Source organism: Furipterus horrens, unplaced genomic scaffold, assembly GCF_987537825.1.
Source record: "Furipterus horrens unplaced genomic scaffold, mFurHor1.1.pri manual_scaffold_4, whole genome shotgun sequence".
Lineage (NCBI taxonomy): Eukaryota > Metazoa > Chordata > Mammalia > Chiroptera > Furipteridae > Furipterus > Furipterus horrens.
Window position 1 is genome coordinate 53,289,135 of NW_028327174.1, and position 23,641 is coordinate 53,312,775.

Genomic DNA, 23,641 nt, shown 5'->3' on the forward strand with positions numbered 1-23,641 from the left:
AATCTGGGGATAAGGGTGATGTGGAGGGCACTGCCAGTCCTACAATTGCTGCCTGTAACTCATACCAGTGTAGGAACCTTCAGTGTACCTTCAAGGGACATTTACCCCCATATCCACCAGAGTTCAGAGACCCAAATGGCCCCAGCGAACTCCTTGGCCCTGGGGAACCCCGGCATTCCCACCCCCACCCAGACCCCCCCTGCTCTGCGGCCTGCTGACTCATCTCTCCCTCTGTGGAGCTCCCCAACCACAGGGGCCTGGAAGAGAAGCTTGGAAAGTTGCGCTCATGTCCCGGGCCCCTGGTCTGGCCACTACCCGCCCCCCATGCATCCAGACCCAGCCCTTGTCTCTAGTAGAGACCCTGGTGACAGAGAACACAGAGGAGACAGGAAAGAAGACACCCAGAAACAGAGAAACAGAAAGACAAAGGAAGAGAGAGACTCAGGGGAAAACAGAGATGGTGGGAATACAGATAAGAAACCCTGAAGGACAGTGGCTAAGCTGGTAGGGTCCTCCAAAAGCCATGGGATTGGGGACCAGGGAAACTCACCCCCCACCCCCTGGAGCAGGGGGAAGATCCATTCATGGCTTCAGGATATGGACACTGCTCAGTGCCTTGACCTAGCATTCTGAGGTTAGGCTCAGGGAGCTTGGAGAAGAGGACCCAGTTCTGGGAGGCAAAGCTAAGGACACAGGGAAGAAGGGACGTTTATAAGAGACCAGCAACCTCTGTATAGGACAGCTTGGAAAAGGTGCTCCCAGTCTCACCACATACTACACATTTTTACATATACATGCATACCTCAACCTTCTCCCTCTGATAGTTCTCTTCCCTCTTCCAGGACCAGGGCCACAGCGCAGAAATCCTGGTGCCAGCCCTGGCTCCCCTCTGCTCTGAACTTCAGCTTCCTTAGTTGACATTTGAACCCTGAGACAGTATAGCAATGCCAGAGGGGGCAGATCAGAATTAGAAAGAGAAGTGCTACAGGAGGGGAAAGAAAGAGCAAGGACAGCAGGGAAAAAAAGAGGCAAATGGAGGGAAGGGGAAGACTGAGGTCTGACCCTGGGAGGAGGTAACTGTCCTGGGTAGGTATTTTACATGAGTTAGTATTAAATTAAAACTCCGGTCATCTCAAGGAAGTGCCCCTTTGTAAAAAAGATACCATGGAATCTGAAGCATGAAATATATTAATATCTTTAAGCAAAGAGAACTTGGGGTGATGGGGCCCGATGATTATGTCTTCTATCCTTAGCAGTGGGGCTGAACAACCAAAGGCAATTGTCCTTCAAAATCTTAGCCACCACCACCCCACACCCACTTTCTCTGACTTGTTCAGATTCTTCTTGGGAGCAGAGTTTTTTGAGATATAGGCTGGATCTGAGGAACATTCTTTCATTCAACAAATGCTCAGCAAGCACCTATTTTGTGCCATGCACACAGGGCTAGGTTTCAGCATGCAACCATGAACAAGACAGACCCAGCAACTAACATAAAGAGTGGGAAATATCTTGCCCTGGTCGGGGAGCTCAGTTGGTAAGAGCATCATCTGGATATGCCAAAATTGTAGGTTTAATCCCTGGTCAGGGCACATACAAGAATCAACAAATGAATGCCAATGAGTGCATAAATAAGTGGAACAATAAAATCTCTCTCTCTCTCCCTCCCTTCCTCTCTCTCGAAAATCAATAAAATAAAAAAGAGTGAGTCTAAGCTGGTGTTGGGGGGATCAAGGAAAGCTTCCCAGAAGAAAGGATGACTAAGTAAAGAAACTGAAGGACAAATAGGAATTAGCCAGGTAAAGAGAGGAAGAGTGTTTACAGAGTCCTGCCTCTCCCTATATACAAAGGCCCAGAGGTATGAGGGATAAGGGCACTTTTGAGGTTGAGCATGACTGGAGCACAGAAAGTGGAGGCTGATGGAGAAGGTCTAATCAATTGTACAAGGGATCGGAACTTGATTCTAGAGGCAACATATGGAAATATTTGTATTTTAGAAAGATGACCCTGGCTACAGAGAGGAGAATGGAATTGGGGCTTAGAGCCAGCAGTTGTGTGTAAATCAGCCGTTGACTGTGGTGCAAGCTTGGGTTATTTAACCTTTGATGCTTTAGATTCTTCTTTTTTAGAATGGGGAAACATAATACAGCAACCTCCCAGGGTTGTTACAAGGATTAGCAATAATATATGTGGAACTCTTACCACAGTGTCTGGCACTTAGTAGTTATTCCATCAGTGGTGCCTATTAGTATTGTCAAAGTTTGGAGGAGGGCAAAATTAGAGGCAAGGAGACCAGTTTGTTACAGCAGCCCAAGCAAGAGGTGAGAAGATGTGGCCTGTAGCAGCAGAGGGCATAAGATGTAATGGAAGGGTGATATTTAGGAGGTAGCGCAGACAGGACTTGGGGCCTAACTCTATATGAGAAGAGAGAGAGAGAGAGAGAGCAGTTAAGACTCGAGTGTTGGCATGCGCATGTGCACCCAGGACACGCAAGCATGTGAGAAGTATCTGTTCAGTTCTGAGAATGACCCTTAACAGCTGGATCTGGTCAACAGGGTGAAGATGCCATGCTGTATCTGAGGACCTGGACTCCAGCCATCTGGGAGGACCCCTGCCCCCCCAACACACAGACACTGCTCTAATCCCTCCTTAACGATTTCTTTTCCCCCTTTTCACCCCTTCCTGTCTCTCTGCATCCCCTTCTCATCTCTCAGGAAGGCATTCCCTGTAAATTCAGAGGGGTCACCCTTCCCCAACCACCCTTCCTTTTTCCACTGTCCGGGTTACTGAGAGTCACCACCTCCACCACCTGTCCCCCCCACACACACACCCTCAATCGGACGCCCCCTCTGGACCTCAAAGCATTGCTTGACTTTTCCCGCGTGGAGGTTTAAAACAAGGCGGGCTGTTAAGACCTCATGATTGGGGGTCTCAGCCCCAGCTCCAGCTATGGCGGGAATAGGTGCCCCCAGAGCCACATATATTGAGGTCTGGGGATGCAGGGAGAGGCCGAGGGCGTCGCCTCCCTTCCGTGCCTCAGTGTCCCCGCGCGGCTGGGAGGCGGAGGGGCGGGGCGCGGGCGGGGCCGGCCGGGCCGGGCGCCCGGGCAGGAGGCAGCTGCATATCTGCGGTCCCGACCACAATTGCTGGGAGTCGCGTCCCGGAGACTGGCGGCGCTGACTCTGCCCGCTGCGGCCGCCGCGCCGATTAGAGCCCGAGAGGGAGCGCCAACCGGGGGGAGGGGGGAGTAGGCTGCGGCAGGGGAGCTCCACTGTCCCTTTCCCCTCCGCCCAGCCAGCGCCCCCAGCTGCCCCGCCCAGTCCTTTCCTGATGGCCAGAACCTGCGATGGGAGTCCTGCCTCCCCAGTCTTGGCTTTCTCCAGACCCGGATCCCAGGCGTCCTCCTTTGGACCCTGCAGTCCGGAGGCGCTAACATCCCGTAGACCCCAGGCTACCAACCTCTCTTGCCCTTTCTCTCCCTCATCTCCCTCCCCACAAGAAGAGAAATCTGAATCTCAGGGCTCCCCCATTCCCTTATTCCCCACCCCCACCCCGCTCCCACAAGCACTCTCTGGGCAAAAGTAGTTCCGAGTAAAGAAAGGGTCGGAGATTTGGGAAGACAGGTATTCAGGTGCTAGAGCACCCCCTGCTGGACGGCCAGAAGGCCCTCCCCATTCCCCTCCAGCTGTGACCTCCAGCTGTGGTGGTTGGGAAGAGATTCTTTGATCTCGGAGCGTGGCCACCCCCTCCAGGCGCCCCATTAACCTCCATTATCCCAATTAGGCAGCCCTCCCAGTCCTGGATCCAAGCTTCAAAGACCCCTTAGTGGGGAGAAGAGAAGACCGAATACTATGCCCACCCCCCATCACCAAGCCACACCAGTTTCAGACAAGACCCAGGTGTCCTGCTCCTCAGCTTGGGTACCCCCTAGCAAGACGGGAAAAGGGACCCCTAGGGGGCACCCAGATATCAATCCTTAAACTTCAATAGAGAGAGAGAACCAGATAAGAAAAGGGAATTTCTTTTGCTGGCTCTTAATTTTCCTGCATTAAATGCTTTAGGTAGCAGCATTCACGTTCCTGGCTGACCTGAGCTTCCCATCAACTTATTATTCTGCTTTATCCGGTGGAGAGGGGAGCCAAGAGCCACCCTCTCCTCCCTTAATCCTATCTTGACACTCCCTTCCCTCCTCCCTCCTGGAACAATTTCCGCTGGGGGAGCAGGAGCAGGGCCCAGCACAGTGGCCACTTCCTGGAACATTTTCCTGTATCCGAAACCGCGGCTCCCTCCCCAGGGACCGGCTGATCAAGGCCAGATGGGAGCAAGGATGGGGGAGGAGGAGAGGGAGCCAGGCTCACACAATCACCCCCTTCCAACACATGCCCTCCACAGGGAGTCCCTACCCTGACACAAAGGCACATACCACATGCCACAGTCACACACCCATGGGTATTCATGGCGACACTCATGAACCACAGGAGCCAGGTCTTAGAAGAAGACGTACAAAGTAACAAATACATTCAACAAACACATGGATGATCACACATACTCTCTTTCTACCCAGTCCCTTACCCCTTTAAAGTCTCCTTGGGCCCTGGGCCTTCCCTGCCATCTAAGGAAATCTTAGAAATTCAAGAATATAGTGATGGGACAGCAGGAAGACCTTAGCTAACAAAAGTTGCCGGGACAGATGGAGACATCTAAGGCTGCCTGTAACCTGCCAGTCAACACCCACCACCACCTCATTCCACTTCTTGGATGGGTCTCAGGCCTGACCCCTCTCTCCAGGATCCTGGAAATTAACCAGGGTACAGGAAGTCTGGGATGCTCCCTGTAGTCAGTGCTACCCTTAGAGTACTTGCTAATTGCTTCCAAATTCCTAGAGAGGAAGCATATGGTGTTCAGTGGGATCTCTAATGGCAGCCATGGGACAATGAGCCAGCAAGAACATGCAGCTTCAGGGGCCCTGACTGAGTAGCTCAGTTGGTTAGAGCATTGTCCCCATTAGTCAAGGTTCTGGGTTCCATCTCTGGTCAGGGCACATATAAGAAGCAATCAATGAATGCATAAATACATGGAAAACAAATCGATGTTTCTCTCTCAAATCAATAAATAAAAATAATTTTTAAAAAAATATGCAGCTTCAGAAGCTCCGGGAGCCTGGGAACCTGTGACCTCATCGGTGACAGCCCACCCTTCACCCCTCACTGTTGCTCCCCCTGATCCCTTCTATCTCAGCCAGAGAGATCGAGAATTAAAGCATGGGGATTGTGCACTCAGCTCAGTCCATTCATGAGCCTTATCCTCTTCTCTGCCCACTTCCTTTCCAGTTCAGGGCCCTAATTCTTTCTTTCTTTTTTTTTTTTTTAAATCCTCACCTGAAGATACATTAATTGATTTTAGAGAGAGAAGAAGGAAGGGAAAAAGAGAGAGAGAGAGAGAAACATTGATGTAAGAGAGAAATATCAATCGGTTGCCTCCCCCATATGCCCCAAGGGGGATGAAATAAGCAACTTAGGTATGTGCCCTGACTGGGGATCGAACCACCAACCTTTTGGTGTACAGGACAACACTCCAACAAATTTGAGCACCTGGCCGAATTCTTATATCCCACACATTTGTTTGTATCTGGGAAGGTGGGTGCAGATTTGGGCATGGATACAATATGGGACAGGGTTTCAGAAAATCTGAGGCTGGAGATACATAGTCTGCTTTTGTTTCTGGAACATCTCACTGCTTTAGGGGGATGTTTGAAATTGTAAAGTTCTGGAAAATCTGGAAAGGGGGAATGTGATCATCATAAGAAAAACCAAAACTAATCTATCTAGTCAAAAGTCATTGTGTTCTTTCCTACATCTTGTTAGAAGGTGTATCCTCTTTCTCAAGCTCATCTGGGGATGGGTTGACTCAAGACATTTTTTCTCATTTGTTTAATGGTTTACCTTTCTAGTTATCTAGAAGTCTTTCATTTGGTATAACCATAACCACAGTCTTCCATCTTCTTATTTAGCCTGCAACTTCTTGCTCTAGCTCCAGTATAAAAACCTGTTAATCAATTTAATAGCCAACAGCATTTACTGATTGAGCTACCAGGTGAAATAGAGAAAATTCTACATAGGACCCTCAGTGCTTGCTATTTGGGATCTTAACAGCCTAGTTTTTGGGGGGGTAAAGATACATGAAAAAAACTAGGGACCATATTTGAAAGCATAGACAACCCCCATTTACCCCTCAGTACCTATGTTTCCTCAGCTGAAAATAAACAAATTTGTCTACATCGAATTGAGTGAGAACTACTGACCTCTATGAGGGCTAAGGTCCCTTTTTTATTTACCTCAGGATTGCTCCAATGGGTTTTTAATAATGGAATTCATTAATAAAGAGCATTTTAATATGTTAAAGAAGAAGAGTCATATCATGGATTCAATACATGCAAAAAAGACACTTGACAAAATTCAAAATGGTTATTCTTAATAAAACCCATTTGGAAAAAAAAACAGGATTCAACAAATGGTAAATATTGTTCTTAGTATTTTGGTTCCTTCCAGCTTAAAGTTCTAGGGTTTTGAGATCCTTCCTTGGAACTGAGATCAGGTTTCTTAGAAGGGGAGAGGGGTCCTGACTTGCAAAGAGAAACACTAAAGATGCAGAGATAGGCAGGTAGGCATTAGGCACCCAGCAAGGCTGTGATATGGTAGAGGTAGACTTCCAGGGGTCCTGACCAGAGGCTTGCCAGTACTTCATTTCAGGTAAAGACCAAAAAAATAAACATTGATTATTATCTCCTATTATCTTTCAGATACTCTGAGGTCCCAGGAAAGACAAAAACTTATAAAATTCAAAAAATCCTTGCCTTCAAGTAGCCCATAGGCTTATGTTAGGCAAATTCTCCTTTCCAAAACAGGGTCCATTGTGTGTTACCCAGCAGCACCGAACAGTACCCAGTAGTGCTTAGTGCACAGGGCCGCAAAGCAGGGGCACTAAAACAAATGGAAAGTTTGAGATGAATAATTAACTTCATATTTAAAAAATAAAAGCATTACAATAGTCATTGTAAGATAAATCAGAATTTTGTGGCACATCCTCACTTGTGCTTACTTTTAGTATTTTGCTTGAAAGTCCTTATGGTGGAGGTGCGCACTATAACATTTTCAGAGCTTAGAATCTTTAAGGGTCTTAACTCCAACCAGCTCAGCTCGGTGTGTTGGAGTAGCAAGAATGCGGATGTGATTCTGGAGAAAGACAAACCCTTGGAGGCAAGGGCAGTGCTCAAATACCTGCAGACAGGACCTTCCCTATTGAGCAAGGTTACTCAGCACCACCAGGTGGCAGGAGTGAGCTGCTCAGCGTCTCCACCTATCAACACTCGGGGCTTGAGCCTAGGAGCCGAGCGTTGGCACGTTTTTGCAGGGGACAATGGCAGAGCTGTCAACTCTGAGGCAAGAGCGAAAGTAGGAAAAAGTCTCAGATTCTAACACTTCCTCCAGTCTTGGCTCAGGACGGGCAAGACAACTTGTCAAATATCCAAAGGCGTCCTGACTCTCAGGCCAAAATTTAGCAAGCAAGGGTCTATTTTCTGCCCTACCTGCCTTTCTTTCACAGACATGTCCTGAGCTTCGACTCTTTGCCAGGTATGTACTGGAAGTGTGCAATATAGCATTTAACAAGAAGTGTGCAATCTAGTGGAAGAGAACCTGGTAAACAACTATACTCCTATGACACGGGGAGGCAGTTTAAGGGGTGGTTAATTAAGTACACTGCTTTGGAAGTCGGACAAACTAGGGAGTGAACCCAAGCTCCAGCACTTGCTAGTTGTGCAAACTCTGTGTCTGTAAAGCGGAGGCAAATGACCCCACAGAAGACTAACAAAATTATAAATATTAGTTCCTTTGTTTTTTTAGTAAAATAAAATTCACTGCCTGCTATATAGCTGTTCTTATAAGTGCTGAATACTACGGGAGCAGCACCTATTTAAGACTTGAGACTTCCCAGAGAAGATGACCACTATTGTAGAAATTTGAAGGGTGAGTAGAAGATATGTAGGGGAAGTGGGAAGAGGTGGGGTGCTGATGGTAGAGGGAGGTGGGCAAGGAAGGAGTAGACAGACAAACTCGGGGGAGCATGGATGCACAACCCCTGGTTCACGAGAACTGGGGACAAGGACAAGGCTAGCTTCCCATATTTGAGGCTGGCATAGTCTGAATTCTCCCATGAATCAACATGCATTTAGTGAGCACCTATGCTGAGCCTCTCTCTCTCAAAGGCTGTAAGAAATAAAGGAAACAAACAAACAAACATACAAACAAATAAATAAAGGTCTGATCTTTGTTCTCTGGAAGCCTATGGAAGTAGAGAAGAAGAAAGGGCAGGGCCTCCAATTTTCTGCTCCAAGCATTGCTAGCCTGATCTCATTTCCAGCCCTCTCACTCTCACCCTTCACTCACAATACCCAGTTAACACGGAGTCCAGGTGTTGTCAGGAAAGGCCAATGAGTGGGCTGCCTGCTCCCTACCACCCACATTTTTACATCATTCAGGTCCGGCTAAAGTAAACATGAGGTCCACCTAGAAGGGGAAAAACATATTAAAAGACAATCTGTTGATAAAAATCAACATTTTTATAGTTCTTTACTAGCTATAGTGGCTAGCTGCACTTCCCCTGCAGCAAATTATTTGATCTTGACAAGTGCCTTATCAACTGGGCAAGTATTGTTAGGTCTTGTCAGGAAAGAAAGAGAAGTTTAGAGACTTAAATAACTTGACTCATTTGTCATCCTAAGAAGGTTGTGCTTTACCTTAAGGAAATGAACGTCATTGAAGAATGTGGAGCAGGGAGGTGAAATGGCCAAATCCTTATTTTATAATCATCATCACAAGAAAATATTGCACACATACTCTGGTTTCTCTTCAAGACAAATAAATCTTTTGCCTTTTACTAAAAAAAACAAAAAACAAAAAGCAAACAAATATATATATATATTGCACAGAACTATAGAACACGTATCAGGATATTTATGACAGATTTGTGGTATCAGGAGGCTAACTTTCCATCCCTAAGGGAATACAATGCAACAGAAGCAATGAACTAGATATATCTATAGCAACATGAATGAATCTTAAAAAGAGTATTGTGTGGAAAAGTAAAACAATTAGACTTATAGCACAATTAAATTCTACATGCAGCCCTAGCAGGTGTGGCTCAGTGGACTGAGTGCTGGCCTATGAACCAAAAGGCTGCTGGTTCGATACCCAATGAGGACACATGCCTGATTGCAGGCCAGGTCTCTGGTTGGGGGTGTGTGAAAGACAGCCAACTGATATTTCTCTCTCACATCCATGTTTCTCTCCCTCTTTTCTCCCTCTCTTCTCTTCTCTCTGAAAATAAAGAAAGAAGATCTTTTTAAAAATTCTACAGGCATCTTAAACACACCCATAAAACAAGGATACATATATATTCAGGGACAAATAAACACATTAGATGGTGCTTATAGAGAAAAGGGGAAGGGCTTAGGAATAAAGAGGAAAAACTAAAATAAACTAGAGAAGAGCCTTATATGTTTCAAATAATGATAGTGTGTACTATGAAACAAAGAATATAATTAACTTACTGACTCTTTGCACCTAGATGGAAAAAAAAAAAATTTCATGTACTGGTTTCTCATTTTTCCACTTAAAATCCTTCAAAAATCATAAAAAATACAAGAGATAACAAATGCCGGAGAGGATGTGTAGCAAAGAGAACCCTCATGTACTGCTCGTGGGAATGTAAATTGGTGCAACCACTATAGCAAACAATATGGAAGCACCTCAAAAATTAAAACTAGAACTACTATATGATCCAGCAAATCCATTTTGGGGAATATATGCAAAGGAGACAAAAACACTAACTTGAAAAGATATCTGGCCCGGGCTGGTGTAGCTCAGTGGATTGAGCGCCGGCCTACGAAACAAAGGGTTGCTGATTTGATTCCCAGTCAGGGCACTTGCCTGGGTTGAGGACCAGGTCCCCAGTTGGGGGCGTGCAAGAGGCAACTGCACATTGAAGTTTCTCTCCCTCTCTTTCTCCGTCTCTTCCCCTTTCTTGAAAAGTAAATAAATAAAATGTTTAAAATATATATATCTGCACACCCATGTTTATAGCAGCACCATTTACAATAATGAAAACATGGACATAACATATAATGTCTATCAATGGATGAATGGATAAAGTTGTGGTATATATACTCCTATAATATTACATATATATTATATAAATAATAAAATATTGTTCAGCCATAAAAAATTAGAAAATCCTCCTAACATTTGTGACAACATGGATGAACCTTGAGGACATTACATTATGTGAAATAAGTCAGAGAATGACACACACTGTATGATCTCACTAATGTGTGGAATCTAAAAACAAAACAAAATAAAAACCAAACTCATTGAAATAGAGATCAGGCCCTGGCTGGTGTGGCTCAATGTATTGAGCACCGGCCTATAAACCTAAAAGGTCACAGTTCGATTCCCAGTCAGGGTACATACCTGAGTTGCAGGCCAGGTCCCCAATTGGGGGTGCATGAGAGACAACCACACATTGATGTTTCTTTCCCCCTTTCTTTCTTCCTCCCTTCCCCTCTCCCTAAAAATAAATAAATAAAATCTTTTTTTAAATTGAAAATAAAAAAAAAATAAAATAAAAGATTTAAAATGTATAGATGTGTGAGCTTCAATCCCAGAGGTACTAATTTAAAGGACTAGAGTAGGGCCATATATGGGTGTTTTTTAAAAGATTCTCAGGTAGGCTAATAATCATGATTTCCCACTCAGTTCAGGTATTTCTAGGCTGGATTATGGTCCCCCTATGTGTCCACTTTATCTACTATCAATTTATCTAAACAGTTTATCTTAGTCTAGTGGGATTGATTGAGGCTTTTGTAGCTGACTCTTCTGCTTCAAATCTTTTAGTGGCTCCCCTTACCCTCAAGATAAAAATCAGACTTTTCTTGTTTCTTTAGACTTCTTCTTCTTTTTTTTTTTTTTAAGATTTCATTTATTTAATTTTGAGATAGCGGAGAAGGTAGGGAGAAAGAGAGAGAGAGAAACATTGATGTGATACAGAAACACTCATTGGTTGCTTCTTGCACATGCCCCAGCTGGGGACCAGGCAGGCCCTCAACCCAGGCATGTGCCCCATGTGTGCCCAGACCGGGAATTGAACCAGAGACTTTTTCCTTTGCGGGATGACACCCAAGCAGCTGAGTCACACAAGCCAGGTTTTTTTCTTAGACTTTTTCTGTTTGTTTGTTTGTTTCTATAGAGAGGTGAGGTGTGGTTGCCTCTCATGCACCCCAAAAAGGGGACAGGCATGGGCCCTGACTAGGAATTGAACCAGCGACTTTTTGGTTTGCAGGCCAGCAATCAATCCACTGAGCCACACCAGCCAGGACTAGATATCTTAATGAATCCTGTCATTCCTCCTGGTCCTGCCTTATCTTTATTTAATTCATCCATTGAATTTAACCAGACATTCTAGTAAACAGTGAGGACAAAAAGGCAAATAAGAATGGCACGGTTTTCTTTCTTGCAGAATTTACAATCTTTGGGGGAAGACAAAAGTTGAATGAATAATTACAGGGTTATATATAGGGCCTAAGCTTCTTTCAGGAGTTGGGGAAGGAAGGCTTCCCAGAGGAGATGAAAGTTAAACTTGAGTACAGAAAGGTGACTTAGAAGTTAAGTGGCGGTATAGGAAGAAAGGAGTGTTCCAGGCAGAAGGAACAGCACGAGCAGAGACCCTGGCTTAGAGAAGATCATGGCACACTGAAAACTGAAAACATGTACCAACAAGGAGGAGGAAACTGTGGCCAAACTTGAAGACAGGATGACTCAGAGCTTTATAGGCCAAGTTAAAGTTGGGGATGTTATCCCACGTGTGCTTGAAAAGATTTAAGTAGGGGAGTGTAATACAATCAGATGAAGTTTTTTAAGAAGGATCTGGGTATACTGTGGAATTTAGATCGGATTTGGGTGTTCCCAAATCTCATCTGCCTCTCCTCTGCAGATAATAGTTTGGAATCTTTTACTAATGGTTAAATTCATCTCCTGTGACTTGTTTGTGTTAGCCAAATGATCAGAATGTGACCCTTTTTACAACTCCTGGGGACAGCAGTGGAATTCCAGAATTCCTCACTGTTGTTGGGTCATTCAGTAAACACTCGTTGGGGCTATTTTGTACAGGGCACAGGTCCAGGTGCTAGTGATATGAAGATAAACAAGATCCAACTCAAAGTACAACAAGAAAAACAGATTTGATCTATTAAAAAGTAAGTTTGACTACATAGAAAATAATAACAAAGTTAAAGGCAACTGACAGAGAGAAAATATTTTCAATATATTTTTTAAAGGATTAGTATCAGGACGATGTTAAGAATAGTATAGGTAATTGAGAAGCCAAAGAACTTATATGCACAATCCATGGACATGAACTAAGTGGGAGGATTGCTGGAGGGAGGGAGGGTACTGGGCAGAGGGAGACAAAGGGGGAAAAAGTGGGACAACTGTAATAGCATAATTAATAAAATATACTTAAAAAGGATTAGTATCTAGTATTTATGTATATTTAAAAATGTAAAATAGTATAGCAACTTTGGAAAACACTTTGGCAATTTCTTATAAAGTTAAACATACATTTACCATAAGACCCAGCCATTCCACTCCTAGGTATTTGCTCAAAAGAAATAAAAACATATCCACACAAAGACATATAGAATAATGGTAGCTTTTTCATAATAGTTCAAATATTGGAAACACCCCAAATGTTCACCAAAAGGAAATGGATGAACAAATTGTGGTATATTTATACAATAGAATAATAGAAAACAAGCTACTGAAATAACATCATGGAAGAATCTCAAAACCATTTTGTGAGTGAAAGAAGCTAGAACAAAAAAAAAATTTAAGCGCATACTGTCTGATTCTATTTCTGTGAAACTCTACAGAAAAAAAACAAATCTAATTCTTTTCTAGAATCAAATCTAGAAAAAGTCTAATCAGAAAATGGGTCAGTGGCTGCCTAGGTGCTGAGGTAGGGGAAGGGTTGGCAGAGATTGTCTAGGAAAGTGAAGCACAAGGAACTTTTTAGAGTAATGTTCCATATCTTGATTGTTATGATGGTTACAAGCTATATACATTTGTCTAAACTCATCAAAATGTACATTTAAAATGAAGTGCACTTTGTTGTATAAAAATTATACTTCATTACAATTGATTTTTTTAAATTTCATTTAACGCAACAACATGAAAAGACAATTGACAGGGATAAAGTAGTTGACATATTTTAACAAAGAATTAATATCTAATATTTACCCTGGCTGGTTTGGCTCAGTGGATTGAGCGTCGGCCTGCAAGCTAAGTGTTGCTGGTTCGATCTTCCAGTCAGGGCACATCAGAGAAGGAAAACTCTGACTCCAAAAAACCTCCGCTGCCTTGCGGCATACCTCTTCAGGGGAAAGGCTAAGGGAGTAAACCCCGACAGAAAATCCGGAGCCAGAGTCCCTAAGGCGGTTTGACGTTGTAGTCAACACCGGCAACTCCTGCGGCGCACCTGAATCCAAGCTGTATTGACTCCGTCTTTCCCTTGGACCTTTCAGCAGCGAAGAGAGGGGGGGTCTGCTGCATGGGCAACAGCAGACCCTCCATATCACCCTGCCCAGGCTCTGTAGCTTCAGCTTCACTGGAGAGGACACTCCAGTGTCATCACAAGATGTCGATTCAACACGGGAGGAGACAGATACCGTGTCACTCCCGAGTTGGACTGCACAGCCATTCTCGGCCGTGCAGATAGACTCTTAAGAAGCTACACCATCATCTCTCGAGACGGACGGCTGCCGACGGGAATATCTAATATACATAAAGAGCTTCTTTAAGTCAAACAATTCAATAGAAGAATGGGCATAGGACATAAAAGGACAATTCACAGAGGACAAAATACAAATGGACAATAACAAAGAAAAGACACTTGTTCTGACCTGGCTGGTGTGGCTCAGTGGATTGAGCATTGACCTGTGAACTAAAAGGTCGCTGGTACAATTCCCAGTCAGGGCACATGCGTGGTAGCAGGCCACGTCCCCATTTGGGGGTGTACGAGAGGCAACCCATCCATTATCTCTCTCTCATTAATGTTTCTCTTTTTCTCTTTCTCCCTCTCTTCCATTATCTCTAAAAAAATGAAGTCTTTAAAAAAAAAAGAAATTAAGAAAAGACACTTGTCTTTATAAATCAGGAAGAAACAAACTTCAATATTGGAATTGTCAGATGGACAACAATTTTTTTTGAGAGCATGTTTATTAAAGCTGGGAACAGTGAAACAAGAGAGGGCCTAGGATAGAAGAAGCAACAGGACAGAGCCTAGGCAGCGCTGCTTTGGCTCTGTAGAAATGTTACAGGAAAAAAGTGGGCCAAGGTGGGGCTGCTGTTAGCTCACTGGAAAGTCAGAGAAAAAGGGGGCCTTGGAGACAGGATGAGCTACAGCTGCCCATTGTTCACCTGGTTGCAAGTCTCATAGGGACCCTTAGAGTTTAGAAGAAAGAAAATTCATTTGAAAAGGATATTCGAGTGGGTATGTCCCAAGGAGGGCGTGTCTGATTGACAACAATATTTTTTTAATTGGTGAGAATTCAGGGAATCTATCACTGTCATAGTGCAGGTATGTGTAACTGGGAATATTTTTAGAGGATAAGTTGGCAGTGTATAAAAATTTTAAATGTGCCTAACCTTGCCTCAGAAATTCTACTTCTAGGAATCTGTACTGATAACATTGGTATGTATGAAGTGCTTACTGTATGCAGGGATTCTAACCATACCACTACTGTTGTAATGGAGTAAATACTGTTATTTCCTCATTTTACAGATGAGATAAGTGAGGCATGGAGGTTAAATGAGTTGCCTGAGGTCATACAACTAGTAAATCACAGATCCAGGATTCACACCTACAGTGTGTCTCTAGAATTTATGCTCCTAACCACTCCTGCTATACAGCTCTCCACTCTTTCCTAAATACCGTGTATGAGCACTAATGTATATATAGAAAGCTGTTTGCTGCAGTTGAGTTTGAAATATTAAAAAAGAATAAAACTAGGCCCTGGTCAGGTAGCTCAGTCGATTAGAGCATTGTCCTGATATGCCAAGGGTGTGGTTTTGATCTCTGATCAGGGCACATACAAAAAGCAACCAATGGCCCTGGCTGATGTGACTCAGTGGATTGAGTGCTGTCCTGAGAACCAAAGGGCTGCTGGTTTGATTCCCAGTCAGAGCACATGCCTGGATTGTGGGCTGGGTCCTTGGTTGGAGGCATGCAAGAGGCAACAAATTGATGTTACTCTCTCTCTCTTCCTCCCTCCCTTGCCTTCTCTCTAAAAATAAATGAAGAAAATCTTAAAAAAAAAAAAAAAAAAAGCAGTCAGTGAATGTATAAATAAGTGGACCAACAAATTGATGTTTCTTTCTCTCTCCTTCCTCTCTTTCTAAAACCAATAAATAAAAATTTTAAAAAAAGAAAGAATAAAACTAATATGAAAAGATCTTTAACATATTTTGTTAAGAAAAATAGCAAGCCATAGAATAATGCTTATAATACCTAGTTGTATGAAATTAAAAAAAAAAAAATAAAGCAACATAGCCCTGACTGTTTTTGTTCAGTGGATTGAGCACCGGTCCGTGAGCCAAAAGGTCTCTGGTTCGGTTCCCAATCAGGGCACATGTTTGGGTTGTGGGCTGGGTCCCTGGTTGGGGACATGCAAGAGGCAACAAATTGATGTTACTCTCTCTCTCTCTTTCTCCCTCCCTCCCTTCTCTCTGAAAATAAAGTAAAATCTTAAAAAAACAAAAACAAAAAAACCCAATATAGTCAGTGTGCTCAAAAAAGCAAAATCTTTTTTTCTATTTTGTTGACTGCTGTGTCTTCACTGCCACACAGAACAGTGCCTGGCACATAATAGGCATTGAGTAAACATCTGTTGAATGTATATATGAGGTCTGTCCAGAAAAAGTCCAGCCATTGTTAATATAACGAGAACAGTTTGTGCAACAATGATATAACCTGGCAGCCAAGGAGAGTGGACTGGAATGTGCCTGCAAGAACACTGATGACTTCACTTATTAGTCAGTGGGGGTGGTAGACGCTGTTGAGTGAGCATGTGTACTGTGTGGCTGTTGCATTCAAAATGACTGAGCGAGTGGAGCAATGGATCTGCATCAAATTTTGCATTAAGCTTGAACATTCCTCTGTGGGAACTATTTGGATGATTCAAAAGGCCGCAGCTATGGGCAACTGGTGATTGGAAGCTTCATCACGACAACATGCCCACTCATGCATCACATCTTGCACAGTTTTTTGCAAAACATCAAATCACCCAGGTGAGTCAGCCCCACTATAGCCCAGATTTGGCTCCTCGTGACTTCTGGCTTTTGCCAAAACTAAAATCCCCTTTGAAAGGGAAGAGATTTCAGACTATTGATGAGACTCAGGAAAATACAACAGGGCAGCTGATGATGACTGGGAGAACTGTATGAAGTCCCAAAGTCCACTTTGAAGGGGACTGAGGCATCACTGTCCTATGTACAATGTTTTTTTGTATCTTGTATCTTCTTCACTAAATGTCTCTATTTTTCATATTGCATGGCTGGATACCTTCTGGACACACCTCGTAAATATATGTAAATGCGTAGAAAGGGGACTGAAAAGCTGCAAACCGAGCTGTTAAGCAGTGAAGGTGGTTTCCTAACTTGGGAGAAGAAAAAATGCTGTGTGTGGGATAGGCCAGTGAAGGGTAATGTGTTTGTACTCATCAAACTGCTGACTGTTTCAATCTCAGAACACTTTCAAGTAAGTAATATCCTCATTTTATAGATGAGGCAACCAAGGCTTAAATAACTTGCCTCCAATGGCACAGTTGCCAAGCCTAGATGTGAACTTTGACCTGTGGCTCCAAGACCAGGTTCACTTCACTGTGTTTATAAATGTAAAGACAAGTAAGTGAAACAAAGAGTTGAAGGCTGCAAGTTTAAACACAGCAGAAGCGGCCATGAGGCCATATGGAGAAGCGTGGCCAATTCTAGAGAAAGAAGATATTTCTGGAAAGGATTCCAGAGATGAAGCTTGGTCTAAGACATGAAAGATAAGTTTCCTTTTATGCTTTTGCTACCTTTATTATTATTAAAAAGATTTAAACTGAGGTATAATTGACATACAACAACATTAATTTCAGGTATACAACATAATAATTTAATATTTAGGTCTAATTAACACCCATCACCATACATAGTTACAGATTTATTTTTCTTATAATGAGAACTTTAAAAATTTCCTCTCTTAGCAACTTTCAAATATGCAGTACAGTATTATTAACCATGCTGTACATAATATCCCTAGGATTTATTTATTTGATAACTAGAGGTTGGTAACTTTGACTCCCTTCACCCATTTTCCTTATCTCCAACACCCCCTATGCCCACCTCTGGCAACCACCAATCTGTTCTCTGTATCTAAGAGCTTGTTTTTGTTTTTGTTTTTCTTTTTATGAACGTGGTTTTTTTGTTTGTTTTTTGTTAGTTCATGTCTTTTATTAACCCATATACAATTACTTGTATTTCGGTTTGTTGAAGCAACAGGTCAGACAACATTTGCCACAACAATGTCTGTCAAAGAGGCTGGCCATAAAAACTCCCAGCACCACATTCACCTGGAGGGCATTCCCAAGAAGGCAACTGCTTTTTTTCCCTTTTTTTAAAGTCTTTAACTTAACATTTAATGAATGAAAACAGAGCATTTTCAAAGGCTACTGATTTTGCCTTTCTAGTACACCTTCGAGAACAGTCAGCTTAAGCTTCTTTCTCTTATGCTCATTCTTCTTGGAAGTAGTGTAAGATTTCTTCCTTTTCTTAGCAACGCCACGAAGTCTCAATGCAAGATGAAGAGTGGACACCTTTTGAATGTTGTAGTTAGACAGAGCATGTGCATTTTCCAGCTGCTTGCCAGCAAAGATCAGTCTTTGCTGATCAGGAGGAATTCCTTCCTCATCCTGGATCTTGGTCTTTACATTTTCTGTTGTATCCAAGGGTTCAACTTCAAGAGTGATGGTCTTCCACATAAGAGTTTTCATGAAAGTCTGCATCTCGGCAGCAGGTTCACAGATGGTAGATCAGAAAAGCTGCTTTTCTATTCCACATATAAGTGAGATCATATGGTACTTGTCTTTCTCTGACTTATTTCACTTAGCATAATGTCCTCAAGGTTCATCCATGTTATTGCAATGTCAAGATTTCATTATTTTTTATGACTGAATAATATTCCATTATTACTTTATCCATTTTTGTATTTGTTTCATCCATTCATCTGCAGATGGACACTTAGATTGTTTCCATATCTTAGCTACTGTAAATAATGCTGCAATAAACATGAGGGTGCATATATCTTTTTGAGTTAGCAGTTTTGTTTTCTTTAGACAAATACCCATAAGTGTAATTGCTACATCATATAGTATTATTTTTGTTTTTTGAGGAAATTCCATACTGTTTTCCATGGTGGCTGCACCAATTTACATTCCTACCAACAGTGCATGGAGATTCTACTATAGGGGAAGAGCCCTCCAGGCACACACCTCCGTGTGTATTAGTGAGGATGTCACAGAGGAAATCGCTTGACCTAAATAGTGAACAATTAATAGTTGAGTGAGTATGGCTGGAGCTTTAGTTACATATCTAGGTGAAAGGTAGGGCCTGCAAAGATATGATTTGATTCGTACCAGATATTGAGACCTGTGTTCACTAAGGTAAGATTCCCTGGGGCCAAAGTGGGCAGCCTCTTTTGAAGAGGATTAGGCTGCAGACAGGGAATCTAGTCTACATAGTAACATTACCAAGTAAGCAATGATGGGAATATTGAAAGAGAGGAGGGGATGAATCTGAAATACATTTTTGGAATAAGATTGATGGGACTTAAGTGAGAGGGGATGGGAGGGGCCAGAAGAGGGAAAAGTTTGTTGGGGAGAAAACTGGGCACAAAGTTCCTTCAAAAGGCATCATTTGTGTACGTATCTCCTACACTGCTTGTAAGACAGGATGTTGTAATTTACTATAATTAGCTGTGTATGAGTCTGTCTCCTTTACTAAGCAATGACTCCTCCATATCATCTCCCCCAGTGTGTCTAGTGCCAGGTCTTGCACAGATCATGTTTACACAATGAAAGAACACAACAGAGAGACTAGCTTTGGTTTAGGGTAGGTTGGGGGAGCAGGGAATGGTGGGAGATAAATAATCACAAAGGTTGGGAGTCAAGAAGTTCTTAGCCTACTATCTTCCTTCTTGCCTTGGTCAGAAGCCTGCCCCAGGGGAGACTGCTCAATTTTCTCTTAGTCCTTTCCTTCTATGTGATAGCCACACAGTGTCACAGTGTGAGTGTTGACTGGCTGAAACACAGGTGGCTTCAGTATGGGGGAGAATATCTCTCCCCCAAATTCGAAAAAGGCACTGTAAGAGAAGTCTCAGAGGTCTACTTCCCTCCTCTAAACCACCAAATCTTTTTTTCTTTTCAGATTTTATTTATTTTTAAAGAGAGGGGACAGGAGGGAGAAAAAGAGGGAATGAAAAATAAATAATAAAAAAATAGAAATTCAGTACTTAAAAATCTTCCATAAATAAAAATGAGTATTGTCACACACTTCATTTTGAAACAAATCTCTGTAATGTTCCTGTAATCAAAGAGACATTAAGACTTGTACCTACGAGTCCATTTTGCTTAGAATGGGCAGATTGGGCAAATGTTATTGAATAATCGTTCACCATCTAGAATAATACATACTTCCACTCATGATTTCAAAAAAATTTTAAAGACTTTATTTATTTGTTTTTAGAAAGAGGGGAAGGGAGGGAGAGAAACATCGATATGTGAGAGACAAATTGGTTGCCTCTTGCACAGCTCCAACTGGGGACCCGGCCCACAACCTAGGCATGTGTCCTGACAGGAATTGAACCAGCGACCTTTTGGTTTGCAGGCCAGAACTAAATCCACTGAGCCACACCAGCCAGGGCTCAAATTGTTTTTTAATTTGTAAACAGTACACACAATGTTTATCCAAAAATGTATTACCAAAAAGAGTATTATAAGTGCTATAATAAAATTAATTTTTGCACCCTGGCTGGTGTGGCTTACTTGGTTGGAGCATCATCATGTAAACCGAAAGGTGTCGGGTTCAATTTCCAGTAAGGGCACATACCTAGATTGTAGGTTTGGTCCCCAGTTGGGGCGCATGCAGGAGGCAACGGATTGATGTTTCTCTCTCACGTCAATGTTTCTCTTTTCTCTCTCCCTCCCTTCCCATTTCTCTAAAATCAGTAAGAATGTCCTCAGGTGAGGATTAAAAAAAATAATTTTTGCTAATTAATTCCCAGTCAGGGCACATGTCTGGGTTGTGGGGCAGGTCCCTGGTTGGGGGCTTGCAAGAGGCAACCAATCAATGTATCTCTCGCATATCGATGTTTCTCTCCCTCTCTTTCTTCTTCCCTTCTTCCTTTCCCTTCTCTCTAAAATTAAATAAATAAAATCTTAAAAAAAAAAAAGATATTGGCGCTGAATCATGATACTTTTCCCAACATTGTTACATTGCTCAAGTTAGAAAACCTAAATCTGGATACCTAATAAATCACAACAGATCAGGCCCCTGAATATTCCTGGAACATCATTTCATGTTTTATAATCATTTTAATATACTACTGAGTTCAAGTTACCAAACTGTATTTGGGATGTTTACATGTATCTTAATTGATACTCATCCAGATTTTGCTTTTTAGTGGCAATTCTCATATATTATTAAGATATTGCATTATATAATGATCTGGCAAAATTTAGTTTGAAGTTATCTATTCTTTAAAACTTCTTGCCTACAAAACTATTGATTCTGGTTTTCAAAAAAACAAGATCATAACTACATTTAAATTTTTTCCTTTCTTTGTAGATCTGTTCAGGTTTTATATAGTATCTTCAGTCAACTTTGATCACTTAGGCTTAAAACAACAATCATTTTATTCTGTCTCATGATATTGTGGGTCAGGAATTTGGGGCAGGGGCTCAGCTGGTCAATTTTTATATTCTTTGAAAAAATCTTTTTAATTGATTTGAGAGAGACAGAGAGAGAAAGGGAAGGAGGGAGAGAGCAAAACATCAACGTGTTGTTCCACTTATTTATGCATTAATTGCTTGCTTCTTGTATGTGTCCTCACTGGAGGTTGAACCCCCAACCTTGGTGTATCAGGCAATGCTCTAACCAACTGAGCTACCCAGCCAGGGCAGTTATTCTGTTCTATATAGCTAGTGTTAACTGAGGTCACTCAATGGCATTCTTCTGGTGGCTGATATGGAGGATCCAAAACTATTTCACTCAACTGTCTGGTTTCATGGTGGGCATGTCTGGAAGATTGGGTACCTGTCTATCTCTATGTATACTCAGGACCTCTCCATGTAGTCTCTTCAGCCGACTAGCCAGACTTTTTAGCATAAGAGTTCAGGATCTGAACTTCAGAGAGTATCCCAAGGGATAAAGTAAAATGTATCAGGAAGGTCTGGGTCCAGAAACTGGCACAGCAGTACTTCTACTATATACTACTGGTGAAAGTCAAAGTCTGCCCAGATTCAAGGGGAAAAAAGGATGTAAATTCCACCTCTTGATGGAAGGAGTATCAATGAATTCAAAGCAATTTTACTCTGCCACAGTATGATATTACCATTTTACAAATGAATAAACTATAACACAGAGCAGTTAAGTATCTTGTTCAATATAACACGAGTAGGAAAGTGATGGGATAGAGATAGGTGTCTTTCCCACATTTGTTATAGCAATAAGATTAGTTTTTAGAATAAATGTGAAGTTTATCAGTAAACCACCAAATCTTGTGATGTATGGCAAGAGGTGATACGTCTTTGGTAGGATGTCATATACTGATGTGGCAAGGGGAAAAGAAGGAGAGCAGCCAGAAAGGTGTGAACTTTAGCAGACAGGAAAGGGGCCTAAGAGTAGGGATGTGAAAGGAGAAAGGAGCCAGTGGGCATTTTAATTATTATTATTACTTACTTAAAATATTTTAACCATTCGTATTAAAAATAATTTAAATCATAATAGAGAAGAAAATGAATCTGATATACCATTTGGATTTAACAATTATTAACCCTTGCCATATTTAGGTCATTTTGGGGGGAAGTATTTAAGATAATTTACAGACATAATGACATTAAAATCTTAAATATTTCAATATACATTGCTAATAAAAACACATGCGTATATAGGAAATCTAGTTAATATTGTATTAACTATTGCCAATATAAGAAATGTGCAAACCTGAAGAGAATTTTAAAAAATGTTTTATAAATTTTTCTTGCATTTACTGGGGTGACATTTGTTAATAAAGTTATATAGGTCTCAGGTGTACAAGTCTATACTAGATCATATGTATATTGTATTGCGTTCACCACCCCAAGTCAAGTCTCCTTCTGTCACCACTTATCCCTCCTTTACCGTTTTCCATCCCCCTTTCTCTCTAGTAATCACCATACTGTTGTGTGTCTATGAGTTTTTTTTTCTTTTGCCTAATCACGATTTTTTTTACCCCATTCTCCAATCCCCTGCCCCTCTGATAGCTGTCAGTCTGTTCTCTGTATCTATGAGTCTGTTTCTATTTAGTTTGTTAGTTTATTTTGTTCATTAGATTCCACGTATAAGTGAAATCACATGGCACTTGTCTTTCTCTGACTGGCTTACTTTACTTAGCATAATAGTCTCCATGTCCATCCTACTGTTGCAAAAGGTAAGATTTCCTTCTTTTTATGGCTGAATAGTATTCCATTGTATAAATGTACCATTATTGCTATCTTGAGGGTGGTTTGCTTGAGGAATCTGAAAAGAAGCATTTAAAAATATGTTAACCTAGATGCATAAGAACAATGGACAGGGCTTGCTTAAAGCAAAGATAAGCCTTTTACTAAAAAAGTTACATGCTTGGGGCATGACTACCCACCATGACCTGCCCAGTTAGGAATTTATGATCTGATCACCCTGTGAGACTATTTTTTGTAGAACTCCTTTTTCATTCATACAATATATAGTGTCAGATGGGTACTAGGCTTATATCAGGATGATCACTTCATAAGGTATATAAATATCTAATCACTATGTTGTATACCTGAAACTAATAGAATGTTGTATGTCAACTGTAATTGAAAAATAACATTTTAAAAAATGTTCTTATATAATCCCATAGTATTATCATTCCCTCCAAATTAACAGTCATTCCTTGATATCATCTAATATCCAGTCTATACTCAAATTTTTCCAACTGTCCCCAAAATGTGTTTTTACAGTTGGTTTATTCAAAATAGGGTCACATAGTATATGCCTATTTTGTCTCTAAATCTCTTTTAAGCCCTTCCCTCCTCTTTTTCTGTCATTGACTTGCTGAAGAACCAGTCAGTTGGTGTGTAGAATGTCCTACCTTTTGGATTTTTCTTATTTCTTTGTGTTTTCACTTACCTTGTTCTTCCAGCCTCCACATTTTCTGCAAACTAGAGATTAGATCTAAAGACCCCCTTAGATACAGGTTCAAAATTTTGTTAAAT

At 41.8% G+C, this 23,641-nt stretch overlaps 1 pseudogene; it reads right to left on the bottom strand.

Moving 5' to 3' along the window:
* Positions 1 to 17,439: 17,439 nt before the first annotated feature.
* On the bottom strand, positions 17,440 to 18,201 carry LOC150011842 (ubiquitin-ribosomal protein eS31 fusion protein-like; annotated as a pseudogene).
* Positions 18,202 to 23,641: the final 5,440 nt, after the last annotated feature.